General features: G+C 46.1%; 1 protein-coding gene across 1 annotated transcript in view; it reads left to right on the top strand.

Moving 5' to 3' along the window:
* Window positions 1–15,505, top strand: part of OCA2 (OCA2 melanosomal transmembrane protein) — a 300,931-nt gene that overhangs the window by 48,464 nt on the left and 236,962 nt on the right. The window lies entirely within an intron of this gene.

The following is a 15,505-nucleotide window of genomic DNA, read 5'->3' as shown; positions in this document are numbered from 1 at the left end:
ATCAGAATATCAAAACTAGAAATAAGTAGACTAAATAACCTCTTAGTGGGTGCTGTTAAATGCTAGACAACTGACTACACCTCATAACAAGGGAATTTTAGATTCTCAGCAGCAGATATGTTTTAGCCAATTCCTCTGACATGCTTCAGAGAGTGGTCGTCTCTACTCGCATCCATGTGCCACTTAGTAGTGCTTCCACCGCCTGCCGGGTGCACCAGAGGATCGCTCAGACGACTAGGGTCAGCAGGTCGGCGCATCAGCACCCTTGCTCCCCGAGCCCAGTCCACTGTGGAAGAAGATGCCTGGTCGCCCTCCAGCCCTCCAGCTTCAGTATAAGTAACCTGTGAGGCTCTGGGATCGGTCCTGTTCAGTCGTGGGCGGCTGGTTGGCGTGCCATCCCCCCTGGCTCTCTGTTCCAAAGGAGACCACAATGCTGGGGCACCTCTGGAGATCTCTTCCATCCTAGGTGAGGTGAGTAGCAAAGCCCTCTGCTGTGATTCAATCCAATTCCAGAAGGCTGCACAGAGAGCATCAAAGGCTGCATGGAACTTAGCTTCCCAGTGTGGGCTTGATTGCTCTGTCGGAGTGGCGGCCATCTTAGCTGTGACACGATGGCTCGTTTTGTCAGGGTGAGTAGTGGCCATTTAGCCTTGTTAGTTACTTTAGCCTTTCCCTGGTGGGGACCGGGATAACCCCCACTGGTCCAGAGGGGGAGGTAAACGGGGCTGTAGATATGAGGTGCAGACACGATGAGAGCTCCTGGCCGGGAGATCGGCCGCTTCTCCCTGCCACAGAACCCCCAGAGCAGATAGGCCGCAGGACAGTGCATAGTCATAGGCTGCTACAAACTTGATCGGGTAAGCTCCCTGGTGTTCAAGAACAGGTAAGTGTTTAGTGAGCAACCTCCAAAGGTATTATTCCCTCTGTGGGTCTCACTTTGCAGGCTGTATGCAGGGAGCTCACTTCATGTACGTCCGTCCGCCATGCTGGCCAGGCCCCGCCCCCCCGGTAGCTGCAGTCTTAGTGAGAGGAGGGACAGTGTAGCTGCTGCTTATTTAATAGGGAAATCAATAGCTAGGCTAGTGTATTCAGTGTCCACTACAGTCCTGAAGGACTCATCTGATCTCTGCTGTAAGGACAGCACCCCAAAAAGCCATTTAGGGCTAGAACATCAGTCTGCTTTTTTTTTTTTCCCTTTGTAATCTAATTGCAGTTGCCTGCCTGCCAGCGTGTGTTTTAGGCTCACAGCGTATACCGTGCCCACTTGCCCAGTGCCACCACTCATATCTGGTGTCACAATAGCTTGCATTACAAAAAAAAGCAAAAACTTTTTTGACTGTAATATAATAGCAGTCCGTTTCCTTCACACGTGTGCGTTTCAGGGCCTGCCAGGGCACAGTGTCACACCAGTGCAACTCATATCTGGTGTAACAGTAATGTACATAAAAAAAAATAGAAATTTGACTGTGAAATAATAGCAGTCAGTTTCCTTTACACGTGTGCGTTTCAGGGCCTGCCAGGGCACAGTGTCACACTAGTGCCACTCATATCTGGTGTAACAGTAGTGTACATTAAAAAAAATAGAAAAAAATCCTCACTTTCCAGAATAGACCTTGTGTTGGGGGAAGCTAACTGAGTAGAACAAATAAAAACCATATATATAGAAGAGAACGTCTGGTCAGACCATAGCTATATCATTTTTTCTATAAATGATGTCAAAAAATATAGACCTAATACGACTTGGCGTCTAGATGATAGTATTCTGAAGAATAATAAAGACCAATTACAAATTAGAGAACTGATCCAACTGTACTTCAGAGAGAATATTTCAGAAGAACTCCCGATAACCACTATATGGTGCGCATTCAAAGCGGTGGTACGGGGGTATCTGATTAAACTCAAAAAAAGGATTCAAAGAGATAGAGGTCAGACTAGAGAAAAACTATATATAGAATACTATCTGTTGGCCAGAAGAAATAAAAGATTATTAAACAATGAGTCATCTAAACAACTCTTTGAGATTAAAATGAAAATAGAAAAAATGGAGAAAGAACGAATAGAGAAAAACCTAGAAAAGATGAAATCAAATTTTTATTATGATAATAATAAGATTAACAAATGGCTAACAAAAAAACTTAAAAACACAAAAAATGGTAAAAATAGGATTAGTAGCATTAGAAACGAATCAATAATCTGTAGAAAAACAGAAACTATAGCAAAGGCGTTTCAAATATACTATGAAAAGTTGTATAATTTACCAAATCAATCAAAACAAGAGGCTATAAATGATTACTTAAGGGGAATTAATTTTCCCAGGATTTCTGAGGATCAAAAAACAATGCTTAATGCCCCTTTACAAATTATGGAATTTACAGGTGCTATTAAAAAACTTGTGAATTATAAGACCCCCGGGCCAGACAGTCTGACCAATAGATTCTATAAGATATATGGAGATATGTTAGCAGAATATTTGACTAGAACATATAATGAAATCTCTTTGAAAGGTACAGGCCCTAAAGAATTATTACAAGCAAATATAATCCCTATCCATAAAAAAGATAAGGATCCTCAAGATTTAAAGAACTATCGCCCGATTTCACTTATTAATGTTGATTCTAAACTATTTTCATCTATACTTGCAGATAGGTTGAAAAAAATAATTATGGAATTGGTAGATAGAGATCAGATAGGGTTTGTCCCAACTAGACAGGCTAGTACTAACATAAGAAGAATGATCAATGTTCTGGACTGGAGCGATAGAACGCGAATCCCTCTCCTGACCCTGTCACTGGATGCAGAAAAGGCCTTTGACAGGGTCGGGTGGGGATATATGATGGGGGTGTTAAGGGCAATGGGTATAGATGGATGGATGTTGTCTGCAATAGGCTCTATTTATCAAAACCCTATGGCGAGGGTAGTGGGCATAGATTTATGCTCAGATTGGTTCCCATTGAAAAATGGCACCCGGCAAGGGTGTGCACTTTCACCTATTTTATACATCCTCTCAATGGAACCCTTTGCAATTAGAATAAGAGAAAATCCGGACATCCGGGGAGTTCCAACCTTTGATAGAGAATTAAAAATAAGCATGTATGCTGACGATACCATTTTGACTCTCACAGACCCAATTAAATCAATGGACAACTTGATGAATGAAATAGAAATATTTAGTATTATCTCAAACTACAAAATAAACTCAGATGAAACAATTGTGTTATTTAAGAACTGTAGCAAAGAGTGGAAAAATGCATTTTTGAAGACATATTGCTTTACGGATGCGAATGATAGTTTTGAATATTTAGGGGTAATATTATCGGATAAGTTGGACAAAATGGTGGAGATTAACTTTACTAGGCTTCTGAAGTCCACTGGGATATCGTTAAAAAAATGGAATCCCTTGTTTCTTAGTTGGTTGGGAAGGATAAACGTAATAAACGCGTATATAGTACCTAGATGGACATACTTCTTTAGAATGGTTCCTCTAAAAATCCCACTGCCATGGTTGGAGATAACACAGAGGCTTATTAAAAACTTTATCTGGAAGGGGAAAAAACCTCGAATTAGTTTAGAACAATTAACGAATACTATAGGGCATGGAGGGGTGAACTTTCCGAATATAATAAGTCATTATGAAGCCTCTATTATATTCCATACCCAGTTACTAACTAAAAAAGATTCTGGAAAATCTGGCTGGTTTGGATTAGAGACCCAAGCCCTAAATGGAAAAGAATTAATTAAGTATATCTGGCAACCCAAGAAAATTGGGAAAGAAGTCAGTAGTGTAATTCTAAAATATCTATTGAATGATTGGAATAAGATTAGAAAAAAACTACAAATCTTGGGAAATATTTTTGGGTTCATGAAGATAGACATCAGTGCAACTCATATCTGGTGTAACAGTAGTGTACATAAAAAAAAAAAAAAACTAGAAATGTGACTGTGAAATAACAGCAGTCAGTTTCCTTCACACGTGTGCGTTTCAGGGCCTGCCAGGGCACAGTGTCACACCAGTGCAACTCATATCTGGTGTAACAGTAGTGTACATCTAAAAAAAAATGTTTTGACTGTAATAGATTGAATAGTAGTTAGTTGTCTGCAATCGTGTGTGTCAGGCCTACAGCGTCTACTCTGCCAACTTCTGTCAGTGCACAGTGCCACTCATATCTGTTGTCACAGTAGCTTGCACGCATAGTACCATTAATCGAAAAAAATGCTAGAAGAGAAGAAGAACAGGGGAAAAGTTCAGATGGGGAGACAGAGAGGAGGAGGAGACAAGTTGGAAGCAGGGGGAGGTCGTCGCAAGGAGCTAGTGGCACAGTCAGACAGCATGCATCGGCACCCGGGGTCAGCCAGACAGCACGCCAATCAACGCATGCTGTTGCCACCACCAGAATGCCGTCATTGCAGAGCTCAGCAGTGTGGCATTTTTTTTGTGTGTCTGCCTCTGACAACAGCGATGCCATTTGCAACCTGTGCCAAAAGAAACTGAGTCGTGGCAAGTCCAACACCCACCTAGGTACAACTGCTTTGCGAAGGCACATGATCGCACATCACAAACACCTATGGGATCAACACATGAGTACAAGCAGCACACAAACTCAAAGCCGCCATCCTCCTCCTGGTCCAGCATCTTCAGCCACGGCAACCACTGCTGTCCTCCTTGCCCCCTCTCAACCATCCGCCGCTCCGTCTCTCGCCTTGAGCAGTTCCTGCTCATCTGCCCACAGTCAGGTGTCTGTCAAGGACATGTTTGAGCGTAAGAAGCCAATGTCACAAAGTCACCCCCTTGCCCAGCATCTGACAGCTGGCTTGTCTGAACTCTTAGCCCGCCAGCTTTTACCATACAAGCTGGTGGAGTCTGAGGCATTCCAAAAATTTGTAGCTATTGGGACACCACAGTGAAAGGTACCCGGCCGAAATTTCTTTGCACAAAAGGCAATCCCCAACCTGTACTCGATTGTGCAAAAGGAAGTAATGGCATGTCTGGCACACAGTGTTGGGGCAAGGGTCCATCTGACCACTGACCACTGATACCTGCAAAGCATGGTCAGGGCAGGTATTTCACCTACACTCCGCATTGGGTAAACCTGCTGACAGCTGCCAAGCATGGAATGCGTGGCTCTGCAGAGGAGTTGGTGACACAGCCACGACTTGCAGGCAGGCCTGCTGCCACCTCCACTACTCCTCCTACTCCATCCTCTTCCATAACCTCCTCGGCTGAGTCCTCTTCTGCTGCTGCATCTTGCTCCACATCAACGGCACCCCCCCAGCTCCCCAGGTACTATTCCACATCCCGGATATGGCAGTGTCACGCCGTCTTGGGGTTGACTTGCCTGAAAGCAGAGAGTCAGACCGGACCAGCACTCCTGTCCGCTCTGAATGCACAGGTGGATCAGTGGCTGACTCCGCACCAACTGGAGATCGGCAAAGTGGTTTGTGACAACGGAACAAATTTGTTGGCAGCATTGAATTTGGGCAAGTTGACACATGTGCCGTGCATGGCACATGTGTGTAATCTGATCATACAACGCTTTGTGCATAAGTACCCAGGCTTACAGGACGTCCTGAAGCAGGCCAGGAAGGTGTGTGGCCATTTCAGGCGTTCCTACACGGCCATGGCGCACTTTTCAGATATCCAGCGGCGAAACAACATGCCAGTGAGGCGCTTGATTTGCGACAGCCCGATACGTTGGAATTCAACACTCCTAATGTTCGACCGCCTACTCCAACAAGAAAAAGCCGTTAACGACAATTTTTATGACCGGGGTGCTAGGACAGCCTCTGCAGAGCTGGGAATTTTTTTGCAACGTTACTGGACGCTCAAGTGCAATGCCTGTAGGCTCATGCGTCCTTTTGAGGAGGTGACAAACCTAGTCAGTCGCACCGAAGGCACCATCAGCGACATCATACCATTTGTTTTCTTTCTGGAGCGTGCCCTTCGAAGCCTGCTGGATCAGGCCGTAGATGAGCGTGAAGAGGAAGAGGAAGAGTTGTGGTCACCATCACCACCAGAAACAGCCTTATCAGCATCGCTTGCTGGACCTGCGGCAACGCTGGAAGAGGATTGTGAGGAAGAGGAGTCAGAGGAGGAATGTGGCTTTGAGAAGGAGGAGGAAGACCAACCATAACAGGCATCCCAGGGTGCTTGTTGTCACCTATCTGGTACCCGTGGTGTTGTACGTGGCTGGGGGGAAAAACATACCTTCAGTGAGATCACTGAGGACGAGGAACGGGACATGAGTAGCTCGGCATCAAACCTTGTGCAAATGGGGTCTTTCATGCTGTCGTGCCTGTTGAGGGACCCTCGTATAAAAAGGCTGAAGGAGAACGACCTGTACTGGGTGTCCACGCTACTAGGCCGCCGGTATAAGCAGAAAGTGCCTGAAATGTTACCGAATTATCGCAAGTCGGAAAGGATGCAGCAGTTCCGAAATATATTAAAAAGTATGCTTTACACAGCGTATAAGGGTGATGTCACAGCACAATGGGAATCTAACAGGGGAAGAGGTGAAAGTAATCCTCCTCCCACGACCACGCCGGCAAGGACAGGACGCTTTACAGACGTGTTGTTGATGGAGGACATGCAGAGCTTTTTAAGTCCTACGCATCGCCACAGCCCTTCGGGGTCCACCCTCAGAGAACGACTCGACCAACAGGCAGCAGACTACCTCGCCTTAACTGCAGATAACGACACTCTGAGGAGCGATGAACCCCTTGACTACTGGGTGTGCAGGCTTGACCTGTGGTCTGAGCTATCGCAATTTGCGATAGAACTTCTGGCCTGCCCCGCTTCAAGTGTCCTGTCAGAAAGGACCTTCAGTGCAGCAGGAGGTATTGTCACTGAGAAGAGAAGTCGCCTAGGTCAAAAAAGTCTAGATTACCTCACCTTTATTAAGATGAATGAGGGATGGATCCCAAAGGGACTGACAGTGGGCAATACATTCGACTAAAAAAGGCCTGATGAGGGGGACTACTTAACACACCACTCCTATCTGGTGGCACATTAGATCGCACGCGCAGTGCCCCAAATTTGAAGTAGGAGGACCAACCAAGCATCTTTTTCCATCTCCCGGTTCCTAAAATCGATGCCATATACACGTCCCCTGATAGGGGACGTAACAGGGATTAATCTGATAAGAATAGTGCTACTTAACACACCACTCCTATCTGGTGGCACATTAGATTGCACGCGCAGTGCCCCAAATTTGAAGTAGGAGGACCGACCAAGCATCTTTTTCCATCTCCCGGTTCCTAAAATCAATGCCATATACACGTCCCCTGATAGGGGACGTAACAGGGATTAAACTGATAGGAATAGTACTACTTAACACACCTTATAATAACGCAGAGAGAGGCAACGCAGAGAGAGGAGTCTGAAGAAGAGGAGTCAGAGGAGGAAGGTTGCTTTGAGGAGGTGGAAGACCAAACACAGCAGGCGTCCCAGGGGGCTTGTTGTCACCTTTCGGGGACCCTTGGTGTTGTACGTGGCTGGGTGGAGGAAGAGACCTTCAATGACATCAATGAGGACAAGGAACGGGACATGGCTAGCTTGGTATCCAACCTTGTGCAAATGGGGAGTTTGCGGTTGTGCAAATGGACTGTTTGCGGATTGTTTGCGGTGCGTTAAACGGGGAGTTTGGTCTGTCACTGTGAAGCGGGCGTAACCCTTACACTACCTGATCGATAAAACATCATACCTGATGTTTTAAAGCAAGTTATTCCAAACAATTTATGAATGTTAGGTGATTTATGCCCTTTATGGATTAAAACCAGACTCTGCATCAACTATGTAATTTTCCATGGGAGTTTTGCCATGGATCCCCCTCCGGCATGCCACAGTCCAGGTGTTAGTCCCCTTGAAACAACGTTTCCATCACTATTGTGGCCAGAAAGAGTCCCTGTGGGTTTTAAAATTCGCCTGCCTATTGAAGTCTATGGCGGTTAGCCCGGTTCGCCGGTTCGCGAACATGACATGCGCACAGTCGATTATTCGGCAGGTGCGCTGTGTACCCCAACCCCCCAATAACTTACAGACACCGTATTTCTGTTGGAATAAAAAAGTCCACAGCTTTATTTATTATTATAAACAAGGTAACAAATTGGGGTCATTGCCACAAATGTAAATTTACCTCCACCCCCCACCGTACATAAATTACCCCCGGCAATGACCCCGCCCAATAACAATAAATAACATTATAAATAACAAATAACACATAACACATGGCCTACCAAAGAGGCCCCATATCCATAACTTTTTTAACTGTAGGGGTGTACCGAGACCCCCCTACACCACCTGGTTCGGAGCCACCGATGAGCTCGAACCCACAAACCATTTCACACTCCAGTCTAATCCAGCCTAACCAATTTATACTCCTCCTACCTTCCAATTACCCAAGCCCTATCCCGCCATAGCAAGAGACTTGAACCCTTAATGTCTCGAGCGACCCCCACCACACATAAATAGGGCTTTGGAAATACCATCCTGGAAACCTAAATTTAATAGGTCACACCCCACTTCAGACAGGTGCACACCATCCCGCCTAAAATAACTGGGCAACCCGCCCTCCAATTCAAAGTGCCTCACTGGGACCCCCCCTATCCTCCTAATAAAGACAGACATGGCCTTGTTTACTTTACCCCGGCAACGTGCCACAGCCGCTGGGTCCCTGGCATGCCTCCAGTTCAACCGCGGCACCATCTCAGACCACACTATCGTAACTCCAGGGACCAGTGCCCTCACCCTATCCAGGTCCCTCTTCATTCTCCTGACCAACACCTTCTGGGGGACCAAACCTAAATCATTGCCCCCACCGTGAATCAAAAGTATATCTGGGGCAAACCCCCTTGACAACATCCCAAAAATCTCCCCACTTATGCTCTGCCAGCTGAAACCCCGAAAACCAAACCACCGAAGGTCCACTGTGTCCAGAAGAAAACCCAGTTGTGTGCCTTGTCTCCGAACTGCGGCCCTCTTCTCCGCCCAGTAGACAAACGAGTGACCCACCAGCCAAGCGACCAAGCCTGAAAGGAAACAAATTCAGTTAACCGGCAGAGCACCCTTTTCCCACATCCACAACATTCCATTCACACCAACCTTTCCGGCCTTACATATGCACGGAACCTGATGGATTCCCATCTCCCAATCTGCTTTATCCGCTCCTCCCCTAGCCCGAGACGCGCCGCCTCAGTCGCAGCCCCGATACGGAAGGAGTGCGTACAAAATTGTCCGGGCTGCAAGCCCAATCTCGTCAACCCCATGCGGAAGACTCGCAAGAACTGAAAGCGCGACAGCGCTTTCCCATCCTCGTGAATCAGGAAGCAACCACCAACCTTCGGGCGAATCTGTAAAAACACGTCCCCACACACTACCGGGCACACCGGGGACCCTGGTAGCGAGGACAGGACAATTTTCTTACCCTTTCCGAAGACGTCCGTCTTCGAGCGCCGGAGCCAAATCACGACCTTGTCCTGTTCGATAACCACATCCTCATACCGGAGGCCCGATGTCCCCGACCTATTGGCGCTCACCAATTCGCCAATACGAAAGACCCCAAAGAAAGCCCATACGAAAGCCACAGAGAACAAAGTTACCTCAAATGCCGAGCTGCACACTTCGCTCAACAACCCCACCAACCCCTGAAGGGTGGCAAAGGACACCGGCCTCCTCGCATCCACAGACCTCCTGCCCTTCTTGAAACCCTTCAAAGTTTGCTTCACTAAAAAACGTTTCGTCAAGTCCTCCCACCCGTTAAACTTGAACAGGAAAGCTAACGCAGACATGTAGCGCTCCACCCTAGAAGGGGACGACCCACCTGCCACCAACCTGCAAAGAAGCCACAACAGCGTATCCAACCTACCGGCTGCGGAATCGCCCGCTCCAGCCTGGGACATCATTTCCTCCCATTCACTCCAAACCTTTGTATAAGCGGCCCAAGTCCCCGGTGCCAGCGAGCTCCTTATGTATCGCCCAAGCACAACGTCCCGAGCCGCCACATCTCCTCCGGGCACGCCTGCCCCGTCGCTTGCGCGTCCGGTGCCGCTTCCCGGAACCGCTCCCACTGCGAACGAGACAGAGCGTCAGCGACCACATTCAGCAGCCCCGGCACGTGCCGTGCCCTGAAGACAATGTTCCAAGACATACACCCCGCCGTCCCTGGGAGCCGCCCCTGTGGCCCTCCCGCTCTCTCCCAGCCCGTCCTGTCTCCATGCCCTGGGCTGATTCCTGGGAGCTATCCCGACCTGCTGAACCTGGCCCCTTTTGGGCCGCCTTGTGAACTGGGGATTCCACTTGTCTGTCCTGGCGCCTCCGGTCCGCCAAAGCCGCAGGCCCTGCCGGCCCCAAGGTACCTGGCTGGGCGGACCCGCCGTCTGTGTCCCTTGTGCTGCACCTGGCCCCACTAGAGGCCGCCCCCGTTGTGTCCCCTTGCACAGGGGCTCCCCCTGCCATCAGGGGGACCGCCTGTCCTCTAGAGGCCTCCGCTCTGCACCCCGCCCGCTGCCCGGCCCCAGCGCCATTTCCTGACTCACCGGGCCGCTCACTGCTTCCTCCATCCGATCCGCTCTGCGTCCTGGCTCCAGCCGCAACCGTCCCGCCTGCCGCCTCCCGGCGGGAGCACACCGCGTGGTAGGCCTCGGCCTAGCTGCTGCCCGCGCCCGGCCAGCACCGCGTCGAACAGACGGTGCCGGCCGCGGTATCTCCACTCCGCTGGGGCCCGCTACCTCATCCAGGGCCCTAACAGACTCCGCTGACGGGCTCCTCCGTCTGCCGACTTCGGGCTCCATGCCTGGGCTCAGCCGCTGGGGCGGTCTCGCCCTCCTCATGGAACGCCGTGCAGCCGCCGCAGGGGCTGTAGGGGGGGGACCCTGAGCCCCCAGTTGCTCATGAAGCCAGGCCAGTCCTCTATCCCGCACAGCAGCTCTCACTCCCTCCAGGATTTCGTCCATTGATGCCATGATCTGAAAGACAAAGAAAAAACTAACCCAGACCTGCCAAAAACAATTACCAGGTAAGTGTCAGTTTAGTTAAAATGTCCCTTACTCATAAAATGGCCGCTTAATATACTCCTATTATCCAGCCCCCATTTACCAATAACCACGCCCCTTTAACTGGTTACTCCCCTGCCTACTCCTGGCTCTGTCAAGGCCCACTCCCCTGACTGCGCTGTTCCATGGGCTTCATTTGCGGAAATTCGCGTTCGCCATTCGCGAACAGAAAATATTATGTTCGCGACATCTCTATTAGCAAATATGGGAATTGTAATTTTGGTCTGAATTCAGTCATTTTCATATGTTTAGTGAATAACCATGAATATTTGACCGCTAACACAAGCTCAATAGCTCCATAAACAAAGCAGCTCCAGAACCTACGGTCTGAATTGTGAAACAAAGAAAGGCTACATAATGCTATAATTCATGAAAGAGTCTAAGTGCAGGTACGACTTCAGGCTATAAACATATATCTAAACAGGGGAGGAGGTGGTATTAATCCATATTATTTACTCAAATCCTCCTATAACGAATTTTGGTCAACCTGCCTACCTTACCTTAGCTATTTAAGTGACAACTCTTAACTGCCTACCATACACTAAACAACCCCCGATAACTCTTTACATCTAGTAGTAACAATAATAAAAAAATTGCCTTATACTAATTTTGGTGGTCATGTGCAACTTTGTCAGTGACTATAGATTAGTAACAAGATGCCTTTCTTCCTGATAGATTTTTAATTGACTTGATACCACAGATATCAAAATCCAAAACAGGGATATGTTGATGACTCATATTCTGTTTGCTCTTGGTCATAAGTAAAACCCATAGGAGTGAGGAGGACCTGAGCCCCCTTACTTCATTGATGGAGCATTGTGGTCAGCAATACTATTAAGTGCATAAAACTTTAAGAGCTATCACATAGTTCCCTAGTGCTTCTTGATGACTCAGTGCACCACAGCCAGCGGGTCATTCACTGAGCACTTAAATTGCAAAGTAACTGTTAAAGTGGTCTGCACTCGATATTGGTCATATTTCACTGGACCACCAAGGATTCAGCTCACCAGAACACCAGGGATCCAGCTCCCCCACTGTATCACCAAGGATCAAGCACTGGACCAACAGAGATAATACCCTTTCCTGACAAAAGGTAAGCAGGAGAGGAGCAAATTAAAACATTTCACGAACACACAGGCAGACACACACACACACAGCCACAATCAGACTCTCATACTTACTTGCAGTGCTGTTCTGATCACAGCGCCTGCAGCTCCCGCAGCTCCTGCTTCTTCCCAAGCATGGTCTCAAACTTGGCAGGCACTCACTATCTCCCCTTCTTTTGGCAGCAGCCGGTTCTAAATATATTAGAGATGCTGGCCACGTCTCGCCAGAGCCTTTTAAGACTCCCTATGTCCTACGTGGTTCTGATGATCAGGAATGTCCTGTCTGACGTCACGCATGGATGTTCCGACATCACACAACTTGTAGTGACCAATCACAGGCATTCTTAAAAGGTATTAAAACTTATTCAAAAAATTTCTCAGTGCCCTGTCATGGTTTCCACTTGGTTAACCTAGAGCATGTTTATTTTATTAATTCTTGTATATTCTGACCTTGACTTGTTATCTGACTATTCTTACTCTGTATTCCTTGACTTTCGGCTAAACACTAAATCCGGCCATTCTGAGATCCGGTAATAGATTTTAGGGTTTCTTTGTTTATATATTTGTTACATAAGTTCTACGTATTGAATTATTCTGACACAGACTCAAAAATTCAGTCATCACTCACACACAACAAAGACACCCTCAGCCCCTTATATACAACTTCTAACCTATTCCACACACAGAACACTCAGCCACTACACAAACACACACACATACACATACACTCAGGCCTGGGCAATTGTAATCCATATCTGGCTGTAGCGGTTATTTTGTTTGGAAATTTCCTTTAAGAATGACAGTGGCAAAATTAATATGCTTCAGGGTTACTTACATTTTTTTTCCCATCTTTAATATTTTTTTAATTAGTAAGCCCTTTACCTTATAAATTAACTCTGTCAAAGTAACCACTGGCCATGAATTGGGATCTTTCTGTCTTGCTCCCCAGTTGCAGTTGTGGTGTTTGAGTTTAGAAGCACTTTCTGCAGTCTCACTTATGTCTGTAATATTTAGATAACTGACAATAGATAACTCTATATTGGACTACATATGCTGATTTGGGGCTTGATTAAATAATGTTGGATAAGCTTTCCAAATATTTAAAGGGATTCTAATACTGCCAGGAAAACAAACCTGTTTGCCTGGCACTATTGGCTCCTGCAGTGCCCCCCTCCCTCGCACCGCCACTCACGCATTGATTAAGGGGTAAGACCCCTTCAGTCACTTACCTGAATCCAGCACCAATGTCCCTCGGTGCTGGGTCATGCTCCACCCATGCTCGTCCCCTGCTGACATCAGCCAGTGGGGGAGACCTAATGTACATGCCCGACAATGTCCGCGCTCGCATTAGGATTTCCTCATAGAAAAGCATTAGTCAATGCTTTCCTGTAGGGTAAAATCTGATGCTGAAGGTCCTCATGCAGAGCGTGAGGACGTCCAGCGTCAGCTAACGGATTCTGGAAGTCCCTCTAGTGGCTGTCTAGCAGAGAGTTTGGGTGGATGGTAGTGAGCCACTGGAGGAGGAGTTAACCCTCAGAGGTTATTATTGCAGTGAACTGAAGTGGTCTGGGTGCCTACAATGTCTCTTTTATATTGTTTGGATAAACATTTAAAATCGTTTAATCTTTTGATTTTTTTTTATAAATGATATATATTTTTGTATTATTAATATGGTTAAAAAATTATTATAAACGTTAATCCAATTTTTTTTTAAGAATTTAGGAAGCGTATCCAACATATGGGCACTCAAGGCACCCACATTTAATTGGTAGAATGTTTAAGTAGTTTAAAAAAAAATCTAATTTAGGTTTTAAAAAGAATAATTAGCTTTGATCCACAAACCCACCCTTTATGTCTCTCTCTCCCAACCTGCAGTGTTTGTCTGTTTACTCCAAATTACTTTGAGCTTGAAAATGGTCCTGTGTACATCAAACCCTCAGGAACCAAATGGAGGAACCCATGGCACATCTCCACAAAATTGTGTGTTGATTGTAAGGCTGAAAATACTGGTTGAATGGATGTGATTTCCAATATCTTGTCAAATAATTTTTAGCTTCTATTAAAATAAGGGACATCTCTTGGTATTCAGTTTGCTAATGCACCAAAAGTACACTATATGACCAAAAGTAAGTGGACACCTGACCAGCACATCAATATGTGCTTGTTGGACATCTCATTCACATATAAGGGTTTGATATGGAGTTCAGCTTCATTGCACAGCAAATGTTGTCTATGGAGATTTCTTGTGCTAGACTTTATGCACTTGGTAGCAATGGGTGTCCAAATTATTTTGGCCATAGAGTGTATGTGAGTATTGAACTGGTCTTCCTTAACATTTGCCTATCAACTCTCATGCAATAGTTATTCATTAAACTCGTACTTTTTGTGAATTCTTCTGAATGGAAAAACTGAGGCATAAATGTCAAAACTGTGATTAAGGAGTTTTAGATTGGATTTAAAAAAAAAAAAAAAAAATTTATAAACCACAAAACGTTTTTTTCCATTTGGATATAAACCACAAAAAGGTTTAGCCACTGTAGTGGTTATGGTGCCAGAAGTAACCTGTTTCCATGTCCCCGTAATGGGACAAATCATTTTGTAATGGTTTGCCCAGTTATCTGGGTCCCACCATGTTCATAATCTTTTTCGATGGCAGATTTACGACATCCGGCTTCTACAGAGCTGCAGAAAGCAGATACCGATCTTCAACTCATTGATTGGCTGAATGTGTCAGCTGACCGCTCTAAGTGAATCAATGCATATCTGTGCTTCAAAATTTGCACATAACTGACATAAGCCAGCTCTGAAATCTTGGTTCTGGCTGGCTGATAACGACCCATGATGCAGCCGGAGGTGGAGTTACAGTAGATAAACTCTTGATGTGCAGTGTTTCCTAGCAAAATATACAGACTCCTGGCACAATGACAACTTCAAATCACAGTTAATGAACACTCCAAACACTTAAAGCACTTAACTTTTTCTTTATGTGTGAAGAGTGTGTCCCTATTTTTTTTCCCATTTTACAAAAAATGCAGATTTCAATACAAATTAACAGTATTATACCCATCTGGCTGTCATAAAGACAACCAGATCTGTTACTTCCTGGGAGTTTAGCTCAGTGGAGCTAAACTCAAGAGGCAGCAGTTGTTCAGGGCGACTGCCTTGCAAAGACTTCTCATTGAGTTAAATTGGGAAGTCTATGATTGTATAGTCCTAGAACATCTGCTTATGCAAGCTGATTTTAGATATACTTCAGTACAATAATGCTTAATTAATTCCATGCAAAATGTCATTACGAGTATATCTAATAAATAGAGATTTTGAAATTATGTTTATATTTGGGCAATGGAATGTCC

This window comes from Pelobates fuscus, chromosome 1 (assembly GCF_036172605.1).
Source record: "Pelobates fuscus isolate aPelFus1 chromosome 1, aPelFus1.pri, whole genome shotgun sequence".
Taxonomy (NCBI): domain Eukaryota; kingdom Metazoa; phylum Chordata; class Amphibia; order Anura; family Pelobatidae; genus Pelobates; species Pelobates fuscus.
Note: the sequence above shows the minus strand (reverse complement) of the source record. Positions and strands in the feature narration are given on the sequence as shown.